The sequence below is a fragment of the Sus scrofa genome, chromosome 2, assembly GCF_054392235.1.
Source record: "Sus scrofa isolate SSC_HxYL_T2T_F1_AM1 chromosome 2, Sscrofa_HxYL_maternal_Yorkshire_Landrace_v2.0, whole genome shotgun sequence".
Lineage (NCBI taxonomy): Eukaryota > Metazoa > Chordata > Mammalia > Artiodactyla > Suidae > Sus > Sus scrofa.
This window is the reverse complement of record NC_139384.1, coordinates 72,971,394-72,984,299: the sequence shown is the minus strand read 5'-3', so window position 1 is coordinate 72,984,299 and position 12,906 is coordinate 72,971,394.

The window sequence follows — 12,906 nt, the reverse complement described above, 5'->3', positions numbered from 1 at the left end:
GAGGGAGCCCAAATGCCTAAGTACTCATGTGATTCTTTTGTTTCTGTATCTATGCAAGATGACAGATGTTAACTAAATTTATTGTAATAATCATTTCACAAAATATATGTCAAGCATTATGCTGTCGCTATACCTTAAACTTATATGGTGTTGTATGTCAAACACATCTTTTAAAAAAATATGTAAACAAAGCTTATGTATGCTCCATTTCTTGCCTTTTACATCCTTTTTCCTAGGCAACATTAACTCCCAGGGAAAACTTCCATTAACTATTTTTACAATATATGCAGAGTTTGTCAAATGTATCTTTATAAAACTGAAGAAAGGAGGGCTCTGAAAAGATTCTTTGAGATGGCAGCTATAAAGGGACATACTTTGGCAGGCAGTTATATAGAGATGGAAAATTTTTTTTCAGGATGTAAAGCGTTAGAGCCAGAATTTAATATTATTTGATCAGATTGTGAAGGCAGAACTTGCTCCTTGCCTGTATTTCCTAAAATTTTCATTTCTTTGATTCAATTAGTCCTTACTTTTGAAGTAACTCACATTTATAAGTTTCCTTCTTGGTCTGATATGTGGAAAGTTTTCCCCTATGTCAATTTCCTACTTTCTCAATGTTGTCCCCAAACCTCACTCAAAATATTCAAAATTCACATTTTCTTCATGGAGTCATATGGCTTTATTCAGAAAGATTTTTTTATCCAATGACATACATCATCCCAAATAAATTTTCTCTTGTTCAATGGAAAGAATTGTCATGAGCTCTTGTAATACTATGAAAAACATTTTATTGGTAAGGCAATTTATGTCATAGTACAATTGGTAATGGTATAATTGTGGAAACAGAGACTACAATTTTTCAGTTTTGTGTATAACATTCCTTTGTATATCACGTTTTTTTTTTTTTTTTTTTTTTTTTTTTTTTTTTAAGAACTGCACTCATGGCATATGGAAGTTCCTAGACTAGGGGTCAAATTGGATCTACAGCTGCCAGCCTACCGCATAGCTCAAGGCAATGCTGGATCGCCAACCCACTGAGCAAGGCCAGGGATCAAACCTGCATCCTCATGGATACTAGTCAGATTCTTTATGGCCGTACCACAACAGGAACTCCTGAATATCACTGTCTTAACCACTCTTTTTGAAAATAGAAACTTCCAAGTTACAGCTTGGTGTATAGACACTTATTAGGTTTAGTTCTCATTTGAATCATATTAAATTATTCAGCTCCATCCACAGTTTCTATGATAATCACTGACAAATGAAAATTAACTGCAGGTTTCCCAATGGAATCTACACAGAAACACAAATTTGAATCCATTCCATTTATACGGCATTTGAGTCTGGGAAAAATATTAACTATGATGGAAATTTTAAACTATACTTTTTGTCACTAAGAATATTACTGCATTTTCAAGCTCTATAACTATTCACTGAATAGATTTTGGTGTCCACTTGAAAGGATCCTATTTTCATCAAAGTGAAGGATTGGCAGGTCTGTTTTTGGTGATAAATTATGTGTAAGCTCCAATCAGGTAAATGAAAATCTTTTCTTTCAAAATGTATGCATAGAAGATTATTGGTGGAGAACACTCAACCCATGTACACACAACTCTAACAGAGTTCTACAGCCTTGCTACCCAAACTGTGATCCTCATACCAAGACCTGAAGCACCAAATACACCATGGGGCTTGTTAGAAATGCAGTTCCTGGGCCCACCTGAGACCTGATGAATCAGAATTTATAGTTAAATGAGATACCTTTGTCATTTGTATGCACAGGAGTGTATAGATGTTCTGAGCTGGAATAGGTTTTCTCCCCATCTTACTCTTGACTTTTGGGGCAGAATAATTATTTGTAATGGAGGCTGTGTCTGTGGTTTATAGGAAATTAGAAACATTCCTTCAGATATTGATAAATATCCCAAGGACAAAATCTTCTATGGTTGAGAATCTTGCCCTGGAGTTTAAGAACCTGGAACACCCCAACATATTCCAATCAAGACCTCATCCTTTACTTTGTTTATAGCTTCCAGCAGAATAATAAATCCCTATGAGCCATGTTTCTCCAATGTAGAATGGAGTTCAGAAAAGTACTGCCCCATAGAGCACCCTGTTGTAAAAATTAAATTTGACAGTCTTAATAATATGCTAACTAGTGGTACATAATAACATTTATTTATTTTAAAGTTACAAAATTGTATGATGAGGGACATGGGAACAGCTCTCAACTTCTGAATTAAGTGGGAAATTCCTCATTGGCTTGGGAAAAATTTAGTAAATCCATCGTGTATAATACCTAATTTTTTTTTACTGCCTTTCATTTTTACTTCTGTGAATTTACTTTTTTAGAGTACATACAATAAAATTCACTGATGTGGGTATAGCTGTGAATTTTGGTGAATGCATAGGGCCACATTAGCATCACTGCAATTAATATACAGAACAGTTCCATTGCCCTAAAAAAAATACACTTATGCTGCCCTTTTAGAGTCAAATCCTCCTGTTTTTCTTTTATTTATTTTTTATTTTCAATTATTATTTCCCCAATACAATTTTGTTCCTACTGTACAGCATGGTGACCCAGTTACACAAACTTGTACACATTGTATTTTCTCACATTATCATGCTCCATCATAAGTGACTAGACAGAGTTCCCAGTGCTACAGAGCAGGATCTCATTGCTAATCCATTCCAAAGGCAACAGTTTGTATCTATTAACCCCAGACTCCCAGTCCATCCCACTCCCTCCCCCTCCACCTTGGCAACCATAAATATCTTCTCCAAGTCCATGAGTTTTTCTCCTGTGGAAAGGTTCATTTATGCTGTATATTAAATTCCAGATATAAGTGATGTCATATGGTATTTGTCTTTCTCTTTCTGACTTACTTCACTCAGGATGAGAGTCTCTACTTCCATCCATGCTGCTACAAATGGCATTATTTTGTTCTTTTTATGGCTGAGTAGTATTCCATTGTGTATATATACCACTTCTTCCTAATCCAATCATCTGTCGATGGACATTTGTGTTGTTTCCATGTCTTGGCTATTGTGAATATGGCTGCAGTGAACATGCAGGTTCATGTGTCTTTTTTAAGCAAAGTGTTGTCCAGATATATGCCCAAGAGTGGGATTGCTGGGTCTTATGGAAGTTCTATGTATAGATTTCTAGGGTAGCTCCATACTGTTCTCCAGAGTGGTTGTACCAGTTTACATTGCAACCAACAGTGCAGGAGGGTTCCTTTTTATCCACACCCGCTCCAGCATTTGTTATTTGTGGACTTATTAATGCTGGCCATTCTGACTGGTGTGAGGTGGTATCTCATGGTAGTTTTGATTTGCATTTCTCTAGTAATCAGGGATGTTCAGCATTGTTTCATGTGCTTGTTGGCCATCTTTATATCTTCCTTGGAGATTTGTCTATTCAGGTCTTTTGCCCATTTTTCCATTGGGTGGTTAGCTTTCTTACTGTTGAGTTGTATAAGTTGCTTGTGTATTCTAGAGATTAAGCCCTTGTTAGTTGCATCACTTGAAACTATTTTCTCCCATTCTGTAAGTTGTCTTTTTTATTTTCTTTTTGGTTTCCTTTGCTGTGCAAAAGCTTTTCGGTTTGATTAGGTCCCATTTGTTTATTTTTGCTTTTATTTCTGTTGCTTTCAGAGATAGACCTGAGACAGCATTTGTAAGGCTGATGTCAGAGGATGTTTTGCCTATGTTCTCTTCCAGGAGTTTGATGGTGTCTTGTCTTATATTTAAGTCTTTCAGCCATTTTGAGTTTAATTTTGTGCATGACATAAGGGTGTGTTCCAGTTTCCCTGACTTGCCTGCAGCTGTTCAGGTTTCCCAGCAATACTTGCTGAAAAGACTGTCTTTTTCCCATTTTATGTTCTGGCCTCCTTTGTCAAGGCAAAGTGACCATAGGTGTCTGGGTTTATTTCTGTGTTCTCTATTCTGTTCCATTGGTCAATATGTCTGTTTTGGTACAAGTTCCACACTGTCTTGATGACTATGGCTTTGTAATATTGCCTGAAGTCTGGGGGGGAGGGTGTTTATGCCACCTGCTTGGGTTTTGTTCCTCAGAATTGCTTTGGAATTCTGGGTTTTTGTGGGTCTTTTGTGGTTCCATATAAATTTTTGGATTCTTTTTTCTTGTTCCATATAAAATCTCATGGGTAATTTGATAGGGATTGCATTGAATCTGTACATTGCTTTGGCTGGTATAGCCATTTTTACAATAGTAATTTTTTCAACCCAGGAGCTTGGGAAATCTTTCTACTTCTTTGGATCCTCCTTAATTTCCTTGATTAATGTTTTATAGTTCTCAGCATATAAGTCTTTTACCTCCTTGGTCAGGTGTATTCCCAGGTATTTGACTTTTGGGGGTGAAGTTTTAAAAGTTATTGTGTTTCTGTATTCCTTTTCTAATATTTCATTCTTAGGATGCAGAAATGCAACTGATTTCTGAAAGTTAATCTTATATCCTGCTCCTTTGCTGAATTTGTTGATCAGTTCAAGTAGATTTTGAGTTGAGTCCTTAGGGTTTTCTATATATAGTATTATGTCATCTGCATACAGTGACAGTTTTACCTCTTCTCTTCCTATGTGGATGCCTTTGATTTATTTTGTTTGTCTGATTGCTGTGGCTAGCATTCCAGTACTATGTTGAATAACAGTGGTGAGAGTGGGCATTCTTGTCTTGCTCCAGATTTTAGTGGGAAGGCTTTCAGCTTTCCTCCATTGAGTATTATCTTTGCTGTGGGTTTGTCATAAATGGCTTTGATTATGATAAGGTATGCTGCCTCTATACCCACTTTGGTAACAGTTTTGATCATGAATGGATTTGGACTTTGTCAAATGCTTTTTCTGTGTCTATTGAGATGATCATGTGATTTTTGACTGTTGTTAATGTGGTGTATGACATTAATTGACTTGCATATGTTGAACCATCCTTGTGAACCAGGGATGAATCCCACTTTGTCGTGGTGTATGACCTTTTTGATATGCTGTTGGATTCAGTTGGCTAAAATTTTTTTGTCTATATTCATCAAAGACATTGGCCTATAGTTTTCTTTTTTGGTGGTATCTTTGTCTTGTTTTTGAATTAGAGTGATGGTGGCATCATAGAATGCCTTTGGGAGTGTTCCTTCTTCTTCAACTTTTTGAAAATGTTTAAGGAGGATAAATATAATTTCCTCTTTGTGTGTTTGGTAGAATTTGCCTATGAAGCCATCTGGTCCTGAACTTTTATTTGTAGGGAGTGTTTCTTTGACATATTCAATTTCATTTCTAATGATTAGTCTTTTCAGTTCATGTATTTCTTCTTGATTCAGTTTTGGCAGGTGCTAAGTCTCTAGAGAATTTTCCATTTCTTCCAGGTTGTCAAATTTGTTGGCATATAATTGTTTATACTATTCTCTCGTGGTTTTTTGTATTTCCATAGTATTTGTTATGAATTTTCCTTGTTATTTCTTTTTTTGTTTATTTGGGTTTTTTCTCTCCTCTTCTTGGTAAGTCTAGCCATTGGTTTGTCAATTTTGTTTACCTTTTCAAAAATCAGTTCTTGGTTTTACTGATTTTTTTCTATTTTTTTTAATCTCCCTACATTTTCAAAGCATTTCTTTTATGTTCTTTTATATCCAAGTCCTTGGCAATTTAATTTTATATTAGTGACCATTGTTCATGTTCTAAATTATTATTGTTTCATATCTCCATATAACATACCTGTAGATTTGCTTTCCATTTTGATAGATACAGTTGTTTTCAAACATTACTTAACCTAGTTCATTATCTGACATTTTCCCTTAAATTCTGACTTTTGTTTAAAACTTCTCTTTCCATATTATGTATACATGCATATTCATAAAATTTTACACAATTGCATGAGTAGGATTCCATATACATCATAAATGTTCTTCAGGTTTTCATGCAGCCATTTTTCCTATTTTTGTCCCATTTTCTTTCTTACTCATTAATTTTTCCAACCACTAGTCTAATAACGATTCTTTATTTTTATGGCCATTTAACATGTTGTGTGCCTGTGCTACTCCCACTTTCACAGTCTTTCCCTGTCATTAAATTGCTATTATATCAATGCTGTAAAAATATGTTGCCGTAGTAAATCTCAAACTGTGGCTCTCACAGGATACAGTGAGCAAAGTTCAAAGACCTTTATGGATGTCACATGTGAAAACCTGAGGGAGGTTAGGGATGCTCTGAACATCCCACAATGCACAGGACACACCCACCACAAACAATAATCTGGTCCAGAATATCTATTGTTCCAATACTGAAGAAACTTGAGTTAGAGAATTCCTGTCTTTAAATATTTGTAGCAGGCTTCAGACTACTCCCTAAAATCTTCTAACAGTTTGTGTTTCTGCCAGAAAATTCAGATCCAGAGCTATAATGTGGCATGGAGTGAGCAAGGCTGGAGAATTCATTCAGCTCAGCTTTGTTGCCTGGTGAGAGAGTTGTTGGAAACCTGGTGGCCACTAAAGCAAACCTTTCTCTGCCCTGACCTTGGAGATGGCAGACTATGGGAATGTACTCCTCACAAGTGGAGTCCAGACTTCTCCGTCCTTCCATCTGTCCCAGTAATCTAAAACCACCAAAGGAAGCTTGTCTCCTCTGCCTAGGACCCCATGATGAGGTGCCCAGTTTTTGGTTGAATTGCTCACTCATCAAAGCAAGTATCCACCCATGAAATCTCCTTTTTCCTCCTTTTCCCCTCCCAAAGGCACAGATCCTGATGGATTGCTTTTCCTCTATTCCTACCTGATTGGGTATCTTTCTCTTATAGTCTACATTGTACAATAGTTCTTCTGTCATTTCCAGTTAGCTTTCAGTGAGAATTATTCCACATGTAGATGTATTTTGGATATGTTTGTAGGCAAGCTGAGCTCCACACCCTCTTACTCTGCCATCTTGATCTCCCCCAAGATTTCATCTATACTTATGAGTGAGTGGTCATAATACAGCCCTGGGTACTTATACCTTCTTCTTTATCCATTCATCCATTGATTGGCACACAGGTTGTTTCCATATTTGATATTGAAACTAATGTTGTGATGAACTTAGGGGTGCATACATCTTTTAAAACTGTGTTATCACATTTTGGGGATAAATACTCAAAACTGGAATTGATGGATCATATGGTAGTCCTAATCTTAACTTTTGAGCAATATATATACTGTTTTCCACAGTGGCAGCACCAATCTACATTCTCATCAAGAGTGAATACATATATGGACAATTCCTTTATTTGAAAAGAGCAAAGTACTTACAATGTGGAAAAGACAATCTCTTCAATAAAAAATGTTCACTTTTATCCACATTCATGCCAACACTTATTTCTTAATTTTGGTAATAGCCATGCTAACAGGCATGAGGCAATATCTCCACTGTTTTCATTTCCATTTCTCTAATTAGTGATAGGAACACATTTACATTTGTCTATTAATCATCTATATATCTTCTTTCAAAATAAGGTCTATTAAAACTTTTTGGAAGTATATTACTTGGTGTGATTCAAGTATCCTTATGTAAAAGAATTAGAATTTTTCACATATCAGGAAGGAACACATTCACTTTTTATTCAAAATTTCAGACAAAGATAATTTGGGGTAGAAAAATGTAATACTATGTACTCTAAAACATAACCAGAGCCTTGCTTACTCAAAGAGTTGTCCACAGTTCAGTACCTCTGCCATCAAGATCACCCAGGAGCTTCATGCCTCAGCTGGGAAGAACTGCTGAATAAGAAACTGCATTTGGGAGTTCCCATTGTGGCACAGTGGAAATGAATCTGACTAGGAACCATTAGGTAGTGGGTGCAATCCTGACCTTGTTCATTGGGTTAAAATTCTGGCATTGCTGTAAGCTGTTGTGCAAGCCAGATGCTGTAGCTCCTATTCAGCCACTAGCGTGGGAACCTCCATATGCCACCAGTGCAACCCTAAAAATTTTAAAAAAATAATCCAAACAGCAAATTTAATTGGAAAAGTAAGAAAATCCAGAAACAAAGGAAAGCAATCAAGCAAGAAAAAATAATCATAATTTATCCATAAAACAAAGTCAGGGACTTTAGTTCCTCCTCAAAGGCTATGGATATTTCCTGGACCATATTCTTGAGTTGTTTTGCAGAGAATAAAATACCTACTGTGTGGAAAATGTTAGCTCCATGGAGAAAAGCCACCTCTGGTTGAGAACCACAAATCAGAATCTGAACACTGAAAGCATTCTGATAGAATTCCTATCAAGACTCCATTCAAGGATCAGTTTTTAATCTTCAGAAGAACATTAAATTCTTCTGAACCGCATTCCTGAAATGGAGGATAGAATTATAATAACACAAGCTCACAGAAATAACATCTCTAAAAATTCAAATAATCCCTGTAATGTGTTAAAGTAGGTGGTAGTACTCAAAAATATCTAAATAAGTCCCATAACTTACAAATATTTTATAATGAGAGGCAAAATGACAGCTCTCAACTGCAAATATAAGTATGAAATTCCTAATGATTTTAGCAAAAGTGTCAGGAATCCAAAGAACACACTGTTCAATATTTTACTTTAAAGGAATGAAATTGTCCCTCTTACAAGAGGGCATTAATGTCATGGGCTGTGTACCCATACCCACCACCAGTCAATAACTAATGATCCAAGGGACCTAGTCAGGGAAATTGCCTTAGTCTCACATGTTGGAGAAAATTTAAATTCAGGATTGGGATAAAGTGCTGAGAGTTTAGCCCTCTGGAAGTAAAAAGAGTTAATGGAGAATGATTAATACAAATGGAATGCTGGAAAGGGTGTGGAAAAAGGTAACACTCCTACACTGTTTGTAGGAATGTAAATTGATACAACCACTAGAGAAACAGTATGGAGGTACCTCAGGAAACAAAATACAGAATTACCAAATGATCCAGCAATCCCACTCCAGGACATATATCTGGACAAAACTTTCATTCAAAAAGATACATGCACTCCTATGTTCATTGCAGCACTATTCACAGTAGACAGGACTTTTAAATAATCTAAATGTCTATTGACAGATGGGTGGATTAAGAAGATGTGGTACACATACACAATGGGATATTACTCAGCCATAAAAAGAAAGGAATAATGCCATTTTCAGCAACATGGATGCAACTAGAGATTTTCATGCTAAGTGAAGTAAGTCAGAAAGAGAAAGTCAAATGCCATATGATTATCACTTATATGTGGAATCTAAAATATGGCACAAATGAACCTATCTACAAAACAGAAACAGACTCACAGACATAGAGAATGGATTGTTTTTGCCAAGGGGGAGGCAGGAGTTGTGGGATAGACGGGGACTTTGTGGTTGGTAGATATAAACTATTACATTTAGAATGGATAAGCAAAGAGATACCACTGCGTTAGCACAGGGAACTATATCCAGTCTCTTGGGATAGACCAGCTGGAAGATGATATGAGAACATGAATGTACATATATGCATGACTTAATCATTATGCTGTACAGCAGAAATTGATGCAACACTTTAAATAAACTCTTCTCTACTTTTTAAAAAATTGAATTCATCTGGCTTGTAACTGGTATCCTGGGAACAGAGAATCAGCAGGAAAAATCCTTCTGTCCAGACCAAGTCCCACAGGGAAGTCATGTGCTTATAGGTCATTGTAACATAAAGCAACTATACCTAATGAAGAGATGCAAAGAGTTTTAAAATCCTCTGCTCAGTTCCTGAACTTGTAAAACCCATGCATGGATGAGACAGTGTGTTGCTTTTTAGAGTCCTATGTCTGACTAACTGGCTATTGCTTAACCCCTTCCTGCTGGCTTGCCTGGGGACAGAACTTCACTCTCCATCATCAACCATCCAGGAAGACATTCAGACTTCCACAGGGAGACCTTCATTCTAGAGTTCCCATGCAGGTGAGTCCAAGAGCCAAAAAGACATTGCAGAAATAAGTTAGGTTAAATGAAATCCAAAAATTTTTCTATGAGGTCACCAGAGAACCAACTCAGCATAACTCAGAGCCCAAAAACCACTAAGATTGTTTGCTTCCTCGGTTAAATAACACCATATTTTTATGGTCCTAAATACAGAAGTAAACATTAAACTCACTAAGGCAACATTCAGTGATGCCAATTCAATGGTAGGAATGGAAACCCAGTCGGAAGTGGGATGAGAAGCATGAAGTGCTTACAATAAAAGTAGAACATGTGTCCAAAATTGTATGAAATAACTTGTGTAGAGAAACAGCATGTTAGGGATGGAAGGATATAATATATATTGAGGATCATTTCTTTCTAATTTTTGTGACTGAGCTTATGGAACATGTTTCAGTATTGATGAATAAGATGCACACCAAGAAATGACTGAAAATACATCCTGCAACAGTAGTTGCCAGAGACATACACTTCACAATTTCTTAGGAAAAATATGAAAAAAAAAAGAAGCGTAAAGAGGGGTTGCTAATGAACTCCTTTAGCAATTATTTCCTTACCTCTGCAGCCAAATATGTAGGTGGATTTGTTGCCCTTTCATTTTTTTAAAATTTTAAATAGGGAATTTTTGTTAATTATGAAAATACTTCTAGGTTTTAATGAAATAAAATTACAGTTAAATCAATTAATCATTGAAATGATCTGAAATACTAAAATCTTACCCAGTAAGCTGTTTTTCTAATTCATTATTTTTCTTCATTTCTTGATCCAAACTACTTTCCAGACAATGTTCTAACTCAGTAAATTTATTTAATTGTTTCTTTGCATCCTCAGACAAATTTGTACTTAACAAATTTTTCTGAATGTTGGCCATCATTTATTTTATTTCAAATTATCTGCATGAGTTTTCTGATTTTGTATAGTGGGATCAGAACATTTTATTCCTACTTTTGGGTAAATTTTCAAACAAAGAATTGAAGTTCTTTTTCATAAACTAGCTATTTGATTATAGTTATTTTATGTCTGTACAGATGTATTTGAGAGAAATTGTGGGTATACGTAAATTTTGGTAGTCACATCTACATTTCAGGCATATATGATCTCCATTGCTTTTCTATTTTTTCCTATCAAATTAACTAACATTTTAATATTCTTCACTTGCAAATCACTATTTTAAGCAAAAAATTCTGCAGCATTACAACTAATATATCACCCTTTGTAAGTTTCCAAAAAAAAATTAAAAATAATACTTTTATGACTATCCCTGCAAATATGGAAGTTCCTGGGCCAAGCATCAAATCAGATACAGCTGAGACCTATGCCAGAGCCACAGCAACACCATATCTGAGCTGTATCTGCAACCTACACCACAGCTTGTGGCAATGCCAGATTTTTATCACACAGATGTAGGCGAGGGACTGAACCTGCATCCTCACAGACACTATGTCAGGTTCTTGACCCACTGAGCCAAAACGTGAACAGCCAACAAGTTTTTACATCTTGGGCGTTCCCATCGTGGCGCAGTGGTTAACGAATCCGACTAGGAACCATGAGGTTGAGGGTTCGGTCCCTGGCCTTGCTCAGTGGGTTGGGGATCCGGCGTTGCCGTGAGCTGTGGTGTAGGTTGCAGACGCAGCTCAGATCCCAAGTTGCTGTGGCTCTGGTGTAGGCCGGTGACTACAGCTCCAATTAGACCCCTAGCCTGGGAACCTCCATATGCCGCAGGAGTGGCCCTAGTAATGGGAAAAAGACAAAAAAAAAAAAAAAGTTTTTATATCTCACTTTCTCCTTCATCTTCTTTTTAACCCTTTCCAATTAGCTCTATATCTAAAAGTTACATCATGTCCAGACATTTTTGGAAAGCATCCTCCTTTACTGTTTGACAGAAGATCATCTGTGTTCTCCGTATGAACACTGAAATCCACAAATCTTCATCTAAGATGAAATCATAACTTAGACCCTGCTTTATCTCCCTGCTTTATTTCCTGGTCATTGGCAATATAATTTTATGTTGTGACCCAAGTTTATTTTGTTAAATTATATGTCTTTATATAACTCAGTTATAGATTTTCATTCCACTTTATTACATACAGTTTCTTCAAAACCACTCCACTTAACCTCATTTCATTCTCACTGGCATTTTTCCCATAAGGCCTTATTTTCTTGTAATACTTCAAAAGAATGTATTTATATGTATGCCTGGATCACTTTACTACAGCAGTGATTGGCACAACACTTAAATCAGCTATACTTTAATAAAGAATGGAAAAAATAAGTAAAACTTCTATGTTATACATACCCACATACTCATACAATTTTACACTGATGAATAATAGGATCCTATGCATGTTTGAATGCTCTCTAGGTTTTAGTGCAGTCACTGTTCATGACTTTTTTCCTACCTTCCTTCTTACAAAATAATTCTTCACAGACTTGCCTCCAATCACTAGTATAATAAAGAATCACTTTTTTATTTATTTTTTATCTTTTAGGGCTGCACCTGCAGCATATGGGATTTCCCAGGCTAGGGGTCGAATTGGAGCTACAGCTGCCAGCCTCCACCACAGCCACAGCCACAGCCACAGATGAGCCCCATCTGCAACCTACACTGCAACTCACAGCAACACTGGATCCTTAACCCACTGACTGGGGCCAAGAATGGAACCTGCATCCTCATAGATACTAGTTGGGTTCATTACAGTTGAGTCACAATAGAAACTCTAAGACTCATTATTTTTATGGCTGTATAACAGTTTATGTTGTGCTTATGCCACTCTCGTTTTGATGGTCTTTCATATCCTTTATCATTAACTCACTATTATATCAATGCCACAAAAAATATAGATTTTGGCATACTATTATTATTATTATTATTATTGTTATTGTTATTACTATTATTTTGGGCAAGCTCTCAGCATATGGTGTCCCTGGCCAGGGATCAAATCCAAGCCAGAATTGCAACCTATGCTGCAGCT